We start from the raw sequence: 20,032 nt of genomic DNA, 5'->3' as shown, positions 1-20,032 counted from the left end.
AATTTATATTCGTTCAATAACGAAAACTTTTACCATTCATATCGTATAATTCCGTACAGTTCATTTAAATTGTCTCTATTCATCTAAATCTAGAAACAGACCTTAATTCTGTTGAAGCAACTATAACAAATGCTTGCAAAATTAGGTCATACAACAACGGACGCGCGTAGGATGTTAAAACTAATAAATTAGTATGCTGAAACTGGTTTCATTTTACTATTGGCCCAAAAACATTATTAGTGTCCGAAAGAATGTAACCTATTGTGTTTCGCCAAATTATAAATGTTGAGATTAATAATTATAATGTTGTTCTGTTGGTGTGATAGCGTAGACAAGGATAGGACAGAATTAACGGATAATTCTATTCGCATTCATCAAGTGTGATCGTCAGCACACGATATTTATTCGGGTGAGTCCTAGCTCAGTGCCGTGAATATTACTAAAACAATTAATTGTTTCCAGAAGGATTACTGGCTTCTATATTTATTTTTATAATATAAATCACTACATGTAATATTCCTTTCCGGATATTTAGTACTTTATATTATCTTATATTCATTACCGAAAGTAATCTTCTATACTATATTCTATAATCTGTTATTTAATTAATTTTAGTGACTTATTTTCATTTTATATTGACATTTTGTAGTATGTTTTGTATTTGTAATTAAATTTTGTATTATTATACGAGTATAATAATATATTTGTATGAAGTTTTGTACTAATTTTGTAGTAAATTTTGCATTTTGAGTTTGCTTAAAAATAATAATGAGTATTGTATTTGAAGATAGCATGAATACCACATAAGAAAAAAGTGTACGTCATATTAGTTTAAAATGTACTCCATCTTTTAAAAGAGTTCTTCTACCTTCTTATGGCACCATTTGCTTCAGACTTTTCCCCCTGCTGTCTCACCCCACATCTCCCTCGAGGTGAATGAACGTCCACAAAATAAACTTAAGTTATACGTATCGGCCATAGATAGTAAATTTAAATGTAATTGTATGAAATAAATAATGGTGAAGTAGAATGTCGGGGGGCCACCTGTTCTAGGGAAACTGGAAAGGCCTCCGTGCCATGAATAATCCGTCTTTCACAAAAAAAAACCAGAAAGCCAGAGTTGCATATCCGTCAAAACAACAGCCGTGGCATTATATCAAGATCCTCTGACTCGTCCGAAAGCCGCCTCGGGACCAGTAGTAAAACGCAAATAAAATGTCTAACGCTCCACAGTCTGTTTCAATGTTTTCAGAACTAAGTTCCGTTGATACAAAGTATCCGAATATGTTGGCACCACATGAAACATTTGTCGTAACTACGCGGGGACTTTCTATTTTTGGCACATAAGACCTAACTGAAGTAATTCTGTGAAACAGTGGGCCTGACTAGATTTGGTTTTATTTTTTAAACATTATGTTCAATATTATAATGTACAATATACAATATATAATAATAATATAATGTACAATATTTAAAAAAGTCAGTTTTTGTAATAGGAAGATGTTCAAGATTATCCACGGTTCTTGATTTTTTGGCTATCAAAAAACATTTGCCCAAGCAAGAGCGGTGCTTCGCAAAATATACCACCGGATCAGAATCGCGACTCACTAGGAATATCTGGCGAGCACATTGGGTACCTACTACATATTATTATTAGAATTTTATGTTTCTACTAGTTGACCCGGCAGACTTCGTAGTGCCTCAATCGATAAAATACAAAATACAATATACAAAAGACCTAAACTTTTGTATAAAATAAACGTAAAACAAACAAAAGGAATCCGTCCGGCGGACGGACACATCAAAGGAAAAACAAAATTGTTATTTTTATTTAATTCCGAGCATTTTCATATTTATCTACCTTTTAAAGCTTCTCTGGACTACCACAAATTCCTCATTCCGATTTGAGCAACCGACGCGCGTGGACGTGCTCATTGTTTTGTCGGAAGTGACTACCGGTGATAATAGATCATTGTTCGTGGCACATCTGTGGCCCAAGTGTTTCTCGGAATTTGTACCTGCGCCTAATTGCAAGGCATTGCCGCCCGGGAACTGTGCAGTGGTTCTATTCACTCTAATTCTATTCTATTTATTCTATTCACTAAAATTTCTAAAATTCCTAGAATCGCTTCGGCCAATTTAGTGTTACCGACGCAGGGGCCTCGCCGCAAGGCGAGCGCGTGTTTAAGTCCCGGGGCCGCCCCCCCCAGGCGAAAATCACGTAAAGATGGAGGAAAAACTTTTCATCGACTTCATTCGGGAAAAATACCCGTCAATCGCGCCCGAATTCGAAGCCTATAGGGCCTCATTTGGTAACTATTCTCCCCCCGCATCTCTCGCCGCCGTCGCCAAACATGCCTCGCAGGCATGCCTCGCGTGCCCCGCCGCCGGTCCGTGTTCAAGCGCACGTACGCACGCCGCCGCCGTAGCGTCTAACGCCCCCGCCCCCGCTACCCCCGCGCCCGCGTCAATCACGTCAGCTTCGTCCGTCGCGACCTCAATAGCGTCTAGTTCAGGCTCCGATACCGAATCGGAGATGGACTTCGAGTCCGCGACTAGCCCTCAACCCGGAACCTCGGATGGGTTCCAAACTGTAACGCGCGGTAAAAAGCGTACTCGCGTCGTGGAGTCCCGGAGCTCCATGACGAAGCAAACCAAGTCCGCGACCGCCTCCCGACCGCAGGTAGTCGTGACGCCGGAGTCGGACTCCGCCCGCCGCGTAACCCCACCGCCGCGCCCAAAAACCGCGCCCGCGCCTAAAACAGTTGTCCCGCCCCCGCTGATACTCCAGGAGAAGTCAGCGTGGAATCGCGTATCCCAGGCCCTTCAGGCCAACAAAATTAATTATACCCATGCGCGTAACGTCGCGCATGGGATTCAGATTAAGGTCGCAACGCCGGGCGACCATAGGGCCCTCTCTGCTTACCTCCGAAAGGAGAACATAGGTTATCACACCTATGCTCTTCAGGAGGACCGCGAACTCCGCGTAGTGATACGCGGAGTCCCCAAGGAACTCGACATAGACTACGTAAAGGAGGATCTGATCGGTCAGTCCCTCCCAATAATTAGTGTGCACCGGATGCACAGCGGACGCGGCAGACAGCCGTACAATATGATTCTCGTCGCGCTAGAATCAACCCCGGAGGCAAAGAAAAGAATCTCATGTCTCAAAACGATATGCGGCCTCTCCGGGGTCACCATCGAAGCCCCCCATAAACGTGGTACTCCCGGGCAGTGCCACAGGTGCCAGCTCTATGGCCACTCAGCGCGTAATTGCCACGCGCGCCCCCGCTGCGTGAAATGCCTCGGCGATCACGCAACCACAGAATGTTCGCGTGTTAGGGAAACCGCGACGGAACCCCCAAGCTGTGTCCTATGCCTTAAGCAAGGGCACCCGGCAAACTACCGCGGATGTCCTAGGGCTCCGCGTAAACGCCCGAACCACCCAGCCCCCCGAACCGTCGACCCAAAGACTTCGGCGCCTTCAGTGCCGAAACCAGCCTTCGTACCGGCTGCGGTTCCCACCGTCTCGGCGTGGAAAAAACCGCTGCCGTATACGAAGGAGGGAACACAAAACGTACCCCAGCTCCCGCCTGCGACACGTCACGCGCCTCAGCCCCTGCTCGCACCTCGCCCCGCGCCCGCGTACCGCCCCCCGCAACCCTCAGTCGTCAACGACTTCGCGCTCGTGCGCGACTTCGTCACCGCGGTAAACTTTGACCGTCTGCGATCGTTCGCAGATGCTATCCGTAGGTCGGTAACCCCCGAACAGCGGCTCGCGGCCGCTTTCGATCACATGGACGTCTACGAGTCCGTGTCTCGCACGTTATAAAGATTCTTTACCGGTATTCAATGGCGCAAAAAGGTAGAGAAAAACCGTATTCCCTTACGTTAGCATTCTACAATGCTAACGGACTCGCGCGGCAACGCGATCAAATTTTCGAATTCCTCCGCGACAATCTTGTAGATATTTTGTTAGTGCAGGAGACCTGTCTGAAGCCCTCGCGTCGTGACCCGAAAGTCGCGAATTACGTCATGGTTAGGAATGACAGACTCACCGCCTCCAAAGGCGGGACTGCCATTTACTATAGGCGGGCCCTGCACGTTGTCCCTCTCGATACTCCCTCGCTCTTACATATCGAGGCGTCAGTGTGCCGTATCTCGCTGACGGGACACCAGCCGATCGTCATCGCATCCGTTTATCTCCCCCCGGACAAGCCCCTCCTGAGCAGTGACATCGAGTCACTGTTCGGCATGGGAGACTCCGTCATCCTGGCAGGCGATTTAAATTGCCACCACACTAGGTGGAACTGCCATCGTACGAACGTTAACGGTAGGCGTCTCGACGCGTTTATAGACGACCTCACTTTTGAAGTAGTCGGTCCCCCAACTCCAACATGTTATCCGTATAACATCGCGCTCCGTCCGAGCACTATAGACCTGGCATTGCTTAGGAACGTAACTCTGCGCTTACGTTCCATCGAAGCACTGTCAGAGCTCGACTCAGACCACCGACCTGTTCTTATGCAGCTCGGTCGCCCTCACAACCCAGTCACTGTTACGAGGACCATGGTGGATTGGAATAAGCTGGGCACGTGCCTAGCCGAAGCCGCTCCGCCAATCCTCCCTTACGGCCCGGATTCGAATCTATCCCCCGAGGACACCGTCGAATCCATAAACATCATTACCGATCACATCTCTTCCGCGATCATTAGATCTTCAAAAGAAGTCGATGTGGAGGACAGCTTCCACCGCATCAGACTATCCTCCGAACTTAGGAATCTCTTAAGAGTTAGGAACGCGGCAATCCGGGCCTACGATCGGCTTCCCACGCATTCAAACCGGATTCGGATGCGTCGTCTACAACGCGAAGTCCACTCCCGCCTAAGCGACGCGCGTAACGATAATTGGCATAGTTATTTAGAACAACTCGCGCCCTCCCACCAAGCATACTGGCGACTAGCTAGGACTCTCAAATCCGAAACTACCGCTACTATGCCTCCCCTCGTACGCCCTTCAGGCCAACCACCGGCATTCGATGACGATGACAAGGCTGAGCTGCTGGCCGATGCACTGCAAGAGCAGTGCACCACCAGCACTCAACACGCGGACCCCGAACACACTGAGTTAGTCGACAGGGAGGTCGAGCGCAGAGCTTCCCTGCCGCCCTCTGACGCGTTACCCCCCATTACCACTGACGAAGTTAGAGACGCGATCCACAATCTCCAACCTAGGAAGGCATCCGGCTCCGACGGCATCCGCAACCGCGCGCTAAAACTCTTGCCAGTCCAACTGATAGCAATGTTGGTTACAATTTTAAATGCCGCTATGACGCACTGCATCTTTCCCGCGGTGTGGAAAGAAGCGGACGTTATCGGTATACATAAGCCGGGCAAACCGACAAACGAAACATCTAGTTACCGTCCGATTAGTCTCCTCCCGACGATAGGAAAAATTTACGAACGGCTCCTTAGGAAACGCCTCTGGGATTTTGTTACCGCGAACAAAATTCTCATAGACGAACAGTTCGGATTCCGCTCTAAACACTCGTGCGTACAACAAGTGCACCGCCTCACGGAGCACATCCTGATAGGACTAAATAGGCGTAAACAAATCCCGACCGGCGCCCTCTTCTTCGACATCGCGAAGGCGTTCGACAAAGTCTGGCACAACGGTTTAATTTACAAACTGTACAACATGGGAGTGCCAGACAGACTCGTGCTCATCATACGAGACTTCTTGTCGAACCGTTCGTTTCGATATCGAGTAGAGGGAACTCGTTCTCGTCCCCGTCAACTGACTGCCGGAGTCCCGCAAGGCTCCGCGCTCTCCCCGTTATTATGTAGTTTGTATATCAATGATATACCCCGGTCTCCGGAGACCCATCTAGCGCTCTTCGCCGATGACACGGCTATCTACTACTCGTGTAGGAAGATGTCGCTGCTTCATCGGCGACTCCAGATCGCAGTAGCCACCATGGGACAGTGGTTCCGGAAGTGGCGAATTGACATCAACCCCACGAAAAGCGCAGCGGTGCTCTTCAAAAGGGGTCGCCCTCCGAACATCACTTCGAGCATCCCACTCCGTAGTAGGCGCGCAAACACCTCCGCCGTTAGTCCCATCACTCTCTTTGGCCAGCCCATACCGTGGGTCTCGAAGGTCAAATATCTAGGCGTCACCCTCGACAGAGGGATGACATTCCGTCCCCATATAAAAACGGTACGCGACCGCGCCGCGTTTATTCTAGGACGACTCTATCCAATGCTTTGTAGTCGAAGCAAACTGTCCCTCCGCAATAAGGTAACTCTCTACAAAACTTGTATACGCCCCGTCATGACGTATGCAAGCGTAGTGTTCGCTCACGCAGCCCGCACCCACTTGAAATCCCTTCAGGTTATTCAATCAAAATTCTGCAGGATAGCCGTCGGAGCGCCATGGTTCCTTAGGAATGTGGATCTCCACGATGACCTGGAGCTCGACTCATTTAGTAAGTATCTACAGTCGGCATCGCTGCGCCATTTTGAGAAGGCGGCACGACATGAGAACCCTCTCATCGTAGCCGCTGGAAATTACATACCCGACCCAGTAGACCGAATGGTAAACCGTCGACGTCGCCCAAAGCACGTCATTACGGATCCTCCTGATCCATTAACGGTGCTCTTAGGCACCACAAGCACCGGTCACCGTCCTCGTCGAACCCGTCGCTTGCGACGAAGGGCTCGACGAGCGAACTAACCCATAGACACAGCCCACTGAGTTTCTCGCCGGATCTTCTCAGTGGGTCGCGTTTCCGATCCGGTGGTAGATTCTGCGAAGCACTGCTCTTGCTAGGGTCAGTGTTAGCAACTCTCCGGTTGAGCCCCGCGAGCTCACCTACAAACGTTAGGGTGAAGCTGAAATAGCCTCTCAAGGCTATCAGCATAGGTAGGAGAAAAAAAAAACCACAAATAATTCAAGACCAAAATTAGCTAAATCGGTCTAGCTTTTCTCGAGTTTTAGCGAGACTAACGAACAGCAATTCATTTTTATTTAAATAGATGTTTCTATTGTTTTGTTAGCTGTCAAATATATAAACCCTTTTGATGTTTACATAAAACTTCCCCGACGCGACTGTAAGTGGCTTCAAATTGCGGGGATTGAATTATTTTCTCGAGGTGCAAGCATTTCAACGTTCTAGCTTATAATTAATGAACTTACTTCAGCTCGTTCCGGTTTCCAATGTTTACCGACGGGAGTTTCAGTATGAAAGCCCGCCCTGAAATCGGGCTCGTGAAAGTTTGAAAGAAACATTTACATTGAAGTTGCTTTGAATGTTTACTTTAAAATTCAATAGAAGCGAAGCTGGAAAATAACGAGCGACGCTCCATTCACGTTTTCTTCTTCGGCTTATTAGTTTAAATTTATTTTGGATTAATCGATTATGTTTGTTTGTACGGTACTTAATTATTGTTATTGGCATTATCTGACGTTCAATGGTTTGCGATATTCATAAAATAAATCTTCAAGTTACGTAATTTGCGTAATTACTGGTGGTAGGACCTCTTGTGAGTCCGCACGGGTACATACCACTGCCCTGCCTATTTCTGCCGTGAAGCAGTAATGCGTTTCGGTTTGAGGGGTGCGGCAGCCGTTGTAACTATACTGAGACCTTAGAACTTATATCCCAAGGTGGGTGGCGCATTTATGTTGTAGATGTCTATGAGCTCCAGTAACTACTTAACACCAGGTAGGCTGTGAGCTCATCCACCAATCTAAGCAATAAAAAAAATTACGTAAAACTCGTTTTGTTTGAAATTTTATTTTGCTTTTATCTGTTCTACGCTAGATATAATTTCATATGTGTAAACAAGGTGTAAATCTCACAATTAGTTTGAGACATGCTCGTAGCTGCTATTCTACCTTTCAACGCAGAAAGTGTAACTGTTATCAAATCGGATGATGGTTATCCTTGCTGGCCCACAACACGGCCGGCCGCGACTAAATGCTTCATAAATGTTCGCCGATGAATTGTTTAATAAAATACGTGTTTATTATGTTCATGCATGTTCACCAACCGTTCCTATTGTTGAAGGTATTGTTTAAAATTTCATTTCGTTTCAATGCGACCATTATTTCAGCAACAACCCGTATGTTTTATATGTGACGAGGAAAACATTCCGGTTAAGCGCGTCTTATTTTGGGTTTATTAACAATTTTACAATTATTCTATGCTATGTAACTCTTGCGGTCAAAACAGATATCAATTTGAATTCATTGAACAAACTAACATGGCGACTCGAAAATAGCCCTTAAGTATTGGGTTTACTATTTATTCATTATCCTTGTTTCTAATGTGCACGTTTTGACTTGGACGAAATTTTTGTCATAATTAAGTTATTTGGCGATTTATTAATTGCGAACTCAGTGAAAGTTTGACAAATCAATCAATGTATTAGTTATTTTCAATTCAAAAGTTCGTAATCAGTATTTTTTTATGTTTGTGTGTATATAAGTCTGTACATATGTACTCATACATACATACGTACGATGAAAGGCTAGATCAAAGTTTAAGTGACATTTTTAGAACTTGACAGGAGAGCCATTTGAAGTTTAAAAAATTCGAAAAAAATATGATTCTAAAAAAACTTCGTTAGTTATTTAAACTTAATTGAAGTTAAATTAAAAAAATCGAACAGTTGATGCTAATACCAAATAAACACACACCTTTAATTACAATAATAAAAGTCGCGTATTAACGAAATAATCTTTCACCCCTCGATATGTACATATGTGTGTATGTATGTATCTACGTGTGTATGTAGTGTGTTTGTTTTTATTAACGTCGGTGGATCACACACACGCATTATTGCGGTCATCACTAAATACGTCACTCTATTGAGCTGCAGAGGACGACATCTACGCAGACCTACAGATCCCTTGAAATACGACAAATTCTCCAAAGTTTCAACGCAAGTGGATAAAAGCAAGCTAACGCAAAGAACACTAACACACACACACACTATTATATCGGATCTAAAGCAACTATGTGTTTCCGAAAACGAAGTCAGAATATCTTCTTGATGAGATGACAGGTAAAATTGAGATTTAAAATTTCGTTACATATTTTTTACAATTATAAATAAGCTAATACACAAAATCGCTTTTCTTGTGATGCAGCCATTATTAGCATTTCATGTGTTTTTTATTGTACTAGATGAATGGATAAACCCACGGCCCAGTTGGTGTTTAGTAATTACCAGAGTGCCATCACCCACCATGGGGCGTATGATCGAAATCAAAATTTTGTTGTACAACGGCTTAGGTTAGCTAGTCAATAATGGTTATCGCTTGTGCCGAGATACAATATATTTAGCTTCCCGACTTCAGCATTGATAGCCTACACCCTATTACTATGTTAATAAATCATCATACAGAAAAAAAAACCAATAACACTAGTCGCGGTCAAGTGACACGCATTGCAGTATCAGATTCCATATCAAATGTCACATGCTTTACGGACAGCCTTAGCCAACACAAATCGTTTTTATTTATTTTATTTGCAAATAAATACAGCATATAATTATATATTATTAATAATTATTGTATTTTCCTTGGTAATTAATTATAAGTGTTCACGTGTCTTAGACATAATTAAAACTCATTTTACGGCTTAAAATGAGTTAATAAAAAGTTTTCATTATATTGTGAATTATATAATTATAGTACGTATTTATAAATTTTTGTTAAAGGATACGAGTTTATATTTTTATGGATTAAAATTCCATGAAATTCCATATTTTGTATTTCCATTCCCACAACAATATTTAACGTGCTTGAATTTTTTTTTTAAATCTAAGCTTATAAAGTGTTTAGTAATATGGTTTAGTAATTAATCTCTTATCGAAACAAATAATGGATCGAATAAAACACAATTTAACTTCGATCGAATCTGATCAGTTTAAGTAAAAAAAAACATAATTTCTATAATTTTCACGCATTTGTTTTTAATGAATTAAAATTTGTGTAATTCGGTCCTTATGTTTTGTTAACGCACAATTTATACCGCAGGCTGATATCTGCCGCATTCATATTACGTACTGGAATGTTACGTCATAGACATCACGTAATTCAAATGAAAGTTTTTTCTAATTTATCTGGAATTTTCGTAAAACATTCATCCCGGGCGCTAGAAGTCCGCACGCCATAATCAAGTTTGGTTCAATGGCTGAATTAGAATTGATGGCGTAAACGCGAACGCCGGCGTTTCCGTTACCAGAAGTGATCGCTGGCACTAATTAAAGGAAAGCCGCAAAATGTCTGCAGTTCCCCGCCAATCGGGGAGTGCAATTTAATTTGGTTATAGGTTTGATTCATGTGGTAATTCGTCCGATACTATTTTTAGATTTCAATGTACAATCAAGCATAGATTTGTTACGTTTTGATTTTTTTTTTATTGCTTTGATGGGTAGACGAGCTCACAGCCCACCTGGTGTTAAGTGGTTGCTGGAGCCCATAGACATCTACAACGTTAATGCGCCACCCACCTTGAGATATAAGTTCTTAGGTCTCAGTAAAGTTACAACGGTTACCCCACCCTTCAAACCGAAACGCATTACTGCTTCACGGCAGAGATAGGCGGGGTGGTGGTACCTGCCCGTGCGGACTCACAAGAGGTCCTACCACCAGTAAGCATTACCGCATTTGAAACAGAATTCCGGGAGTTAGCTGCAAATAACTCTTTTTTTTAAAATTACAGATACACCGTTTTTATTTATACAACTAAATATCCTTGACGCGAAAATTCAATCATTACACAACCATAGTTTAATTGAAAAAGTGCTTTGAGGATATCTTTGCAAGTAGCAATTATAATTCTATGAAAACACTACATTTTTTAATTTATATTATGATGTTTAAGTTTATTTATGTCTATCTAAATACTAAATGGTAAAAAAGTAAAATGAAACGTCTTGACTAGTCTAGCTTTCGACTGTTGGGATTTGCAATGTCCAAGTACTTATAACGACTACGCAGCTTCAATTCGAATGACATGCGAACATTATTAACACGTTGACTGCCATGTAGGTAGGTCACCGATGCTCTACGTGGCGCACTGAAGTGATTATTTCGATTTCTCTCTTTGATCTTATTTTATTTATTTATTTATTATATTAATTAATTAATTACTACAAGGAGAACCAAGAGCCAATTAACATAGTAAAATAATATAACAAATAATAGAAACAAAAAGCCAATTAAACCCGCCCTCGCTTCGCTTCGGAAACATTAAATTTTATTATTGATAGCTGAGTCCCGCGATGTTACCCGCGGTTATTGTCGTACCGCGGGTGACGCCGCGGGGCGAAGCTAGTACTTCTTATATCATCAGCTACCTATCAGTGAAAGTCTCGTCAAAATCGGTCCATGCGTTCCAGAGATTAGCCGGAACAAACAAACAGACAGACAGACAGACAAAAATTGTAAAAAATGTTATTTTGGTGTATGTACCGTATAAATATCCATATGCAGTAAAAAGCGGTTATTTCAATATTACAAACCGATACTCCAATTTTATTTATATGTATAGATTAATTACTATAAGGAGAACCAACAGCCAATTAACATAGTAACATAGTAAAATAATATAACAAATAATAGAAACAAAAAACCAATTAAAGGTCCCAACCAATATAAACAAATAAAAAAACTACAGAAACAAAAAAATAGCAACAAAGAAATTAAAAACAATCAGCAAGCAAGAAACAACAGAAGCAGTGGAGAATTTCGCCAGATCTTCTTACTAAGACGCCGGAATATCTAGTAGACTTTAAATATTTAAAATATAAATATATATATATAAATTATATGTTAGACAATCAAGACGCTTAGTAACAGAACGTAGGGCACCGGTGACCGACGCGGCAGTCAACGTGTTAAATAATAAGATTGAAAATCAACTGTATTATTTTAATAATAACGATCGTTCCCTAAGTTTGAATATTTTTATTTTTGTTCGTAACAAGGAAGTTTTGAATAATGAATCAGTCGGAGTTATTTTAATGGAAACCTTTCATAAATAATCCTTCAAAGGCCTCTTCTTTTTTCAGTTTAAGTTAGATGTTTTTTTCTGATTTTTCCATTAAGAAACATATTGCAAAGTATTTTATAAAACTTTTTAATTAATACACAAGGGACCTAAATATTATTTCGTTTGAACGTTTTAAGAGCCAAAAAGTACAGGGGCAATTTCTTTCGTTTTTAATGCTCCAATGTAATATATATATGACATCGTGAACTCAAGCACCGATAATCAACTTTAGTCATGAACACTTCAAGTAACACTTATTGATATCTTGAAAATAAAACTTCTAATGGAAAAGCCAGAAGCTCGTTAATAGCTTAACAGCAAAGAAAATGGTTTCATAAACCGAGAAGAAAATGGCACTTAAGTGTTTTGTTCTTTGTTACTTTAAAATAAAATAAAATAAAGATTACACGTGGCATAGGTTCTGTAGAAATTTCAATTAAGTTTTATTTGGGAAGCACTAGGTCAGGTCCTGCAAGCCGGCATCTTGAGAAACAATGCCCCCCAATTTTCTTAACGAGGCATACATATATACACTCGTATAACCTTTCGTATGAATTAACATTCCGAAAATGTCATATTTCATGAACAATATGCGTCATTATTGATTTATGTCATCTTAGTATTTGGCTTCATATTGGCTTGTGCTCACAATTTCGTATGTGTATTATAGGCGGTAATCCTGATCGATTTCGGTAAAGATGACTATGATTTATAAAACAAAAGGTAATTGATATAATTTAGTAATCATCAAAGTATTTATTACCAAGAGCTCGAGAGTTCAATTCATACAACTAGAAGTACTAGTGGTCCCGCAGTAGTCGAAATTCGACTATAATTAATTGGAATTGTATAATAAGTTTGTACACTATTATGATTTGAAAATTTGACAACAGACGTCAAGAACAAAAGTTTGACAATAAATAGTATACATGCGTGTGTGCGTCAAATACATGGTATGTAGTGTGTGTAATGTTTTCTGTATTGATTGAATGTATCTTTTATGCATTATTAAAAAAAAAACATTAGCATTGTGCACTTCTTCTCTATATTCTCTATAAGTGTAGAAAATTTCATACTCCTCCGTCCGCGCAATTTTCGTAAAAAGGGATACAAAGTTTTTGCTTCACGTATTAATATATAGATAATCCACGCATTCTACTATTTAAATCATTTACCATCGGTGTTATGGAATCTGAAAAATGATAGATTTCTTCAGGTAACTTTAAACGAGAGCAACGACCCTGTTCAATCGTTTGTTACGATTCAATTTCTTCTTAAAATTATATGATGTGGCGTAAAGAAAAAGATGTTATTGTTAAATTGCTACGGACTCTTACAGTCTGTAAATCAAATTTGTCTAATGTAAAACCTTAATATGACGTTGAGTGATTTATGAATCTGCTTCTTTTATTTTAAAAATAAATTATTCTTTACATTGCGCTTATTTAAAAAAGTGTGTTAGGTTGGACAGGTTAGACGCGACTGACCCCAAAGCACTGCATTATTTATTTATTAATGCTCTAAATGGGAAAACCGCAGTTTTCACTTTTTTGTGTTTTTTTCGAGCATTAGTTAAAAAAAAGCTGTCAAAGGTGCAACCCACAGTAAAATGCAATCAGTTTAAAGTTACTGGTGGTTTTACTCGTGGTTGAAGCTCTTGTGAGTCCGCGCGGGTAGGTACCACCACCCCGCCTATTTCTGCCGTAAAGCAGTAATGCGTTTCGGTTTGAAGGGTGGGGCAGCCGTTGTAACTATACTTGAGACCTTAGAACTTATACCCCAAGGTGGGTGGCGCATTTACGTCATAGATGTCTATGGGCTCCAGTAACCACTTAACACCAGAGCTCGTCCACCCATCTAAGCATTAAAAAAAAGTGACTTCCCATTTCAAGTACCTACCTATTCATATTATTCCCATCGGATTTAATGAGTATGGAACCGCGATACACTTACGTGTTTTATTCACCTCGAATATTCTAGAATGTTACAATTTAAAGGGACGCTACATAAAATCTTTCGCAGCATTAATATAATATGCAGAAATTTATCAACCAACCATTCGATGCATGTAGCTACCAGACCGAGTGATTCAATTATCCTGCCGCTGTGTGTTCAGAAAATAATAAAAAATAAGTATATATTTTGCATAGGTAACTATAGACAACAGGATACTGATTTAAATAATAAGGTTTCTGAATAGTTAGATAATCTTAATTGTATTCGAATGAATCATTAGTAAGTGATTTCGAATCGATTTTCATAATCGATCAATTAATTTATAATTAACAAAGTCAAGTGAAGACTAATTAGTTATTAAATGAAAAAAATGCAAAAAGTTCCTCAATACATCAACATTATCATCATTATCAGCCTATAGCATTCCACTACAGAACACGAGAGCCTCTCTAATTCCACGCCATTGAACACGATCCTCGGCTTCTCTCATTCAGCTCTTGCCATCAATACATATAACAATAAAAACCGTGGTATCGGTACATTGAAGAAAGTTAATAAAATAGAAAGGGGGTAGCTAAAAAGTAATGGAAGATACACCAGATTTGAGAAGTCGTCGTGGCCTAAAAGAGAAGACGTCCCGCGCGTTTGTAGACCACATCCTGCAGACCTGCAGACAACGTCTGCTGAATGCGTTAAAAATTAAATTTTAAACTTTAGTGTCTCTTAAGCCTTGTTCGGACTAGGCGAGTATTTTAGTCGAGTACCGAGTAATTTAGTGGCAAACTTCTCGCTACTCGCCCGAAAAAATAGAACAAAGTGGATTGACTCGACTAAATTATTTACTAACCTACTCGACTAAATTTTTGGTGCTCAGACACATTTAGCTACTTACTGATACTATAATACCCGCGCGGACTCACTAGAGGTCGAACCACCAGTAAAAAATGTTTATAAAATATGTTTTTCTTTGGAAACTTTTGCATTTGCAATATAAATTGAAATAATTATTAGGTCATTACATATTATACCTATTATCAAGATATGCGTAGATGCCGCCAATTTTACCTTTCTCCTACAGCTAATCCATAATTATCCATAGATTTATAAAGACTAATATACCTAGTCATTATTCTAATGGATTCTTTGACTTAATGTCTCAAAATGTGTGAGTCATTTTTCGGTGCCTAATAATAAGCGATGAGCTCTTGCAGACTAACTACTAAAAATAACAATATAAAATGAACAGAACTAAAATATCAGTAAACGAAGACAATAAAAATACAGACACACAATGTATTTTCATGCTATTGTGTAGGTTTGCTCTGCTTATGACTATGCCAAAAAGATTCTTAATGTCGAAGCACAGTAATGAGATGAGGTACATCTGGCGTTGCTTGTCAATTGGTCACGCGGCTAAGTACTCCGTAGCCATTGCGCCATCGAGGTTGTACAGCTGTTTTATTCATAAGCAACCAGATGTAAATATTCTTGCACTCATTTTGGCTCTGAAGCAATTTTAAATGAAGTATTTTAATAGGTAGGTTGACGACCGACAATCATTGTTAAAGACGAATTGTTTCCAAATATATTCTGTTCTGGTTTCAGTTCTAGCCGATACATTCTTAACTTACTGTAAGCACATAATAAGGATTAATAGATCCTTCAATACTACTAATTTTGATACCCTTTTTCAATATTTAATACGTAACTAAAAGTTACTCGGGTGCGATATGATTACCACGATTCAATACTGAAGTTATCATGCTTTAAGATGTAATTTTTCTCGGAAAACCCATCAGCATTAGATCGAAGGCCAGCATAAAAATATCTTATTAGAAGCTAAGACAAGAATAACGTAATTATGCGTAATAAGCAAGAAAAATAATTAGGTTACAAAAGACTTGATAAGATATCTTCACATTATTATTATCCGTTAACTTTAAAAACAAAAGAAAAAAAAACCGAAACTTGAAAATTGAAGCGAAAGTTTCTTTTTATTCAGTTACTTATTAAACTATCCAATGACATAATATTGTGTAACGATGTGCTTTCCGTGATCTATCCCCTATCTTTTTCATATCTATACTTAACACATATTATAAAGCTGAAGAGTTTGTTTGTTTATTTGGTTGAACGCGCTAATCTCAGGAACTACTGGTTCGATTTGAAAAATTATTTCAACGTTAGATAGCCCATTCATTGAGGAAGGCAGAGCACCAATAAAGAATGTTTCAAAATCGGGGTTTTTGCCCTTTTGAGAGGGTCCGGTGCTTGCGCTGCAGAAACGGTTAAAGTTTCGATAAAATAATGTATGACAGAATTGTTCCCATCTCTGTATTTTAAGTTTGGCTCACCTATTTTTATTGGTAAAGGTGCAAACCACATTTGTTCTAAAATAAACCATTATTTGTGAAGGTGTTTTTGTGAAGATGATATTAATTCATCTATACTAATATTATAATCTATACTAATATTATAAAGAGGAAAGATTTGTTTGTTTGTTTCGAATAGGCTCTGAAACTACTGGACCGATTTGAAAAATTCTTTTTGCATTAGAAGCCGACATTGTCCCTGATGAACATGGGCTACTTTTTTTTAATTTTTTTAAATTTTTTTTTTTGTTTCATGTGTGTTTTAATGTTTCCGAAGCGAAGCGAGGGCGGGTCGCTATATCCAAATAAATACGTTTTTCATTACAAGTATTTCATTATAAAGAAATTTGCTCTCACTTAATTTTAATGAGTATCTCGCTATGAGTATTTTAATGAGTATGAGAAGACATCGCAATTTTAAAATAGCATTGCAGCAAAATGATAATCACGCGCGTAATATTGATGGACAAGGCACCGGCCGGCCTGCGGCACAGAGTAAGAAGAATAACAAGAAACACCCAAATCACTTCAAGAAAGGCTTTGAAAATTGTAGATTTTTCTGGATTTTTCCACGACCACATCATCAGATCTTGAAGATTACAGGACCGTTCGGAAAGTCTACCGTTTCGAACAAAAAAAAGAAAAAGGAAATTATCAGAATCGGTTCAAGTATTCTCGAGAAATCGGTGATAAAAAATGGTGTTTGAATTGATAACCTCCTCTTTTGAAGTCGTTAAAAAGCGTGATTTTGGTTCCTTAAATAGCCCGTTAACATAATTCTATCATTCAAAAATATTTTCACGTTCTACGTAAATGAAGTCGCGGGTAAAATTTAGTGTTATGCCAAAGTAACTATTCCACGCGGACGAAGTCGCGGGTAAAAGCTAGTACATACATAAAGGTTGATGTGTAAGTATGTGTGTTGCCTATAGCCTCCGTAGCGGCTGGTCCGATTTTGATGAAATTGAAGGAAATCTTCAGATCGGCCAGCAAAGCGTACCTGTTTTAATTAGTAGTACTTTTGAGTGGAGTAGTAAAACTGAATTCAGCATAGATTGTAAAGTTATAATAATTTAAAGCGCCTGCAAATACTTGAAGGAACGTGCATACCATTCAAGTTGCTGAAATGAAGATGCTGAGGTGGATGTGCGGCGTGACTAGGCTCGACAAAATCCGCAACGAGTACGTGCGTGGAAGTCTAGGTGTACGGGACATCGCCGACAAGATGCAGGAGAGTAGGCTGAGATGGTATGGTCACGTGAAAAGGAAGCCACCTGACTACGTCGGAAATTTGGCGCTACTGCTCGACTTCCCCGGTCGGAGACCTAGAGGTAGACCCAAGACAAGGTGGAGGGACGTATTGCTGAAGGACAAGAGAGAATGCAATGTTGCTGACGAGGATGTCGAAGACAGAGCGAAGTGGAGGAGTAAAGTCAGGAAAGCTGACCCCACCACCATGTGGGATAAATAGCTGGGAAGAGAGAGAGAGAGAGAGAGAGCCTGCAAAGACTTGAATAAAAAACACTTTAATTTCAGATTTTGATTTTTTATTTATTTATTGCTTAGATGCGTGAACGAGCTCACAGCCCACCTGGTGTTAAGTGGTTACTGGAGCCCATAGACATCTACAACGTTAATGCGCCACCCACCTTGAGATATAAGTTCTAAGGTCTCAAGTATAGTTACAACGGCTGCCCCACCCTTCGAACCGAAACGCATTACTGCTTCACTGCAGAAATAGGCAGGGCGGTGGTACCTACCCGCGCGGACTCACTAGAGGTCCTACCACCAGTAAAAAAATTTGTTTGATTGTCTAAGGAATTCTGTGCATTACATTATATAATGAAGATAGCGTAATTAGTTAGTGGAATGGCAATTGAATGCGTTACTCGCTTATGTCCATATAGGTCAAGGCTGACAGTAGGACGTTAAGTACGTACTAAGTAATTATATTACTACATTCCTCAAATAATATAATATGGCAGAGGTCGACCGAAGAAGACATGAATGGAGTATGTGAATGACGATATGAGAGAGAGAGAGAGAGGAGTGAGTGTTGAGCTGACGGCTGATAGAAGCGAATGGAAGAGAAAAATTTGCTGTGGCGACTCCTCCTAGTGGGATAAGGTGAAGAAAAAGAAGAAGAATATAATATCGAAGCAACAGAACACAAGCCGTATTGGCTTATGGTATTCTTTGCAATGCAGTGTGATAATACGTCGAAAAACAACGACGGGCACAGAAGAACTAGTGGCGGGATGTAAAACAAAAACCTGTGAAAACTACCATCGATATCGATTGGCTGAAATTTAAGCCATTAATCTTTCAGGATAAGAGTATGTCCAGCTATAAAGCAAAAGTCACGGGTGTCTGGCCAAGCTTGATACACCTTAGCCATATTTTTTTGACCTACCTATTTGCTGGTAGCCTAAGGGGTTATTATAGATTCTCGCTCATGGGTACCAACACAACTATTAGCCTATCTTTATCTTGAGTAAGTATCTACCGCTAGTGACATGCTTTATGTACTAACGAATCCTGATCTACCCATTTCTGACGCGATAAATCTATATAATATATATAGAATAACGTTACAAACTATCATTTCAGGTATTATTGAAAATCAAAAAAACACTTATAAACAGGATAAATAGTTGTTCTAAGTTGATATTACTGTTAGACGAATTACTATGCACGTTTCTGAGTACTCAAGCTCATTCTGAGACCGATACGTATTGGTAGTAAAATGTTGATGGTTGTAGAGATACTTGCGTAGAGTTACTTACTACCTAGATGCTGTCTTAGTTTACAACATTAAAAGCGATATTAAGTAGTGGATAATATGTTTTATGAAAGCTAGTAATTAGGAACTAGGTACATTGCATTTCGAATACTAAGTACTTTGAATCATATTAGGTAGGCAAATGAAAACTTCTTGATAACTTCGTCCAATGGGCATGAGCTTCACCAGATGACTAATCCCGAGTATTTTCACCATTACACCAATAAAAAAATCTCAATTTGAAAATTTGTATGCATGTCTCATCAAATAATATTATTATGGTAGAAACGAACTTAAAATTAAGTATGTTCATCGTATACTTACCAAAACAATGATGTTTTCGCGCTCTCACACTAAAGATACAATTCAAGGAGCATGCCTTCGAAAAAACGACTAGCACACTTTTTTGGAATGTCCACAAATAAACGGAACTGTCTTTTATATTTCCGGAATACGCATTCTGTTCGATAAATCAACGCGTGGAGTGTACGTCTGATGCAAACGTCCGTACTCTAACTCCACTGCCGACCGGTATCAACGAAGCAAACTGGCAATGTATACTTGTGTAGGTAATTGTGAGTTGTGTGTAGCTGGGGAAGTGTAGGAGGAGCCGAGGCGTTATACACATCTAAATGACTATTGTATTGTTTATATACAATTGGATTTGAACACGACATCTATCGTAGGCTATTAGAAACATTTCTGTTTGTGGTTTCAATTCTGTTGAAAATTGAACAAAACATGGCAAACAGCGCAATCCTTTTTCATTTCATACAGCGACACCTAGTGATAGTAGGACGAAATCTTTTTTGATACTTTTAAATTACTTTATTCTCGAACAGATGGCGCTATGTA

General features: G+C 40.0%; 1 protein-coding gene across 2 annotated transcripts in view; it reads right to left on the bottom strand.

The window, feature by feature from the left end:
• pico (ras-associated and pleckstrin homology domains-containing protein pico) overlaps positions 1-19,738 on the bottom strand; it is an 86,270-nt gene extending 66,532 nt beyond the window's left edge. The window contains exon 1 of one of the 2 annotated variants that reach the window (XM_028177277.2): positions 19,502-19,738. The gene's annotated coding sequence lies outside the window, so the exon portion shown is untranslated. The remainder of the gene's footprint in view (positions 1-19,501) is intronic. The other variant, XM_028177279.2, reaches the window with a different exon arrangement.
• Between the last annotated feature and the right edge of the window lie 294 nt (positions 19,739-20,032).

The sequence above is a fragment of the Bombyx mandarina genome, chromosome 01 (genome assembly GCF_030267445.1).
Source record: "Bombyx mandarina strain Sakado chromosome 01, ASM3026744v2".
In the NCBI taxonomy this organism is placed as follows: domain Eukaryota; kingdom Metazoa; phylum Arthropoda; class Insecta; order Lepidoptera; family Bombycidae; genus Bombyx; species Bombyx mandarina.
Note: the sequence above shows the minus strand (reverse complement) of the source record. Positions and strands in the feature narration are given on the sequence as shown.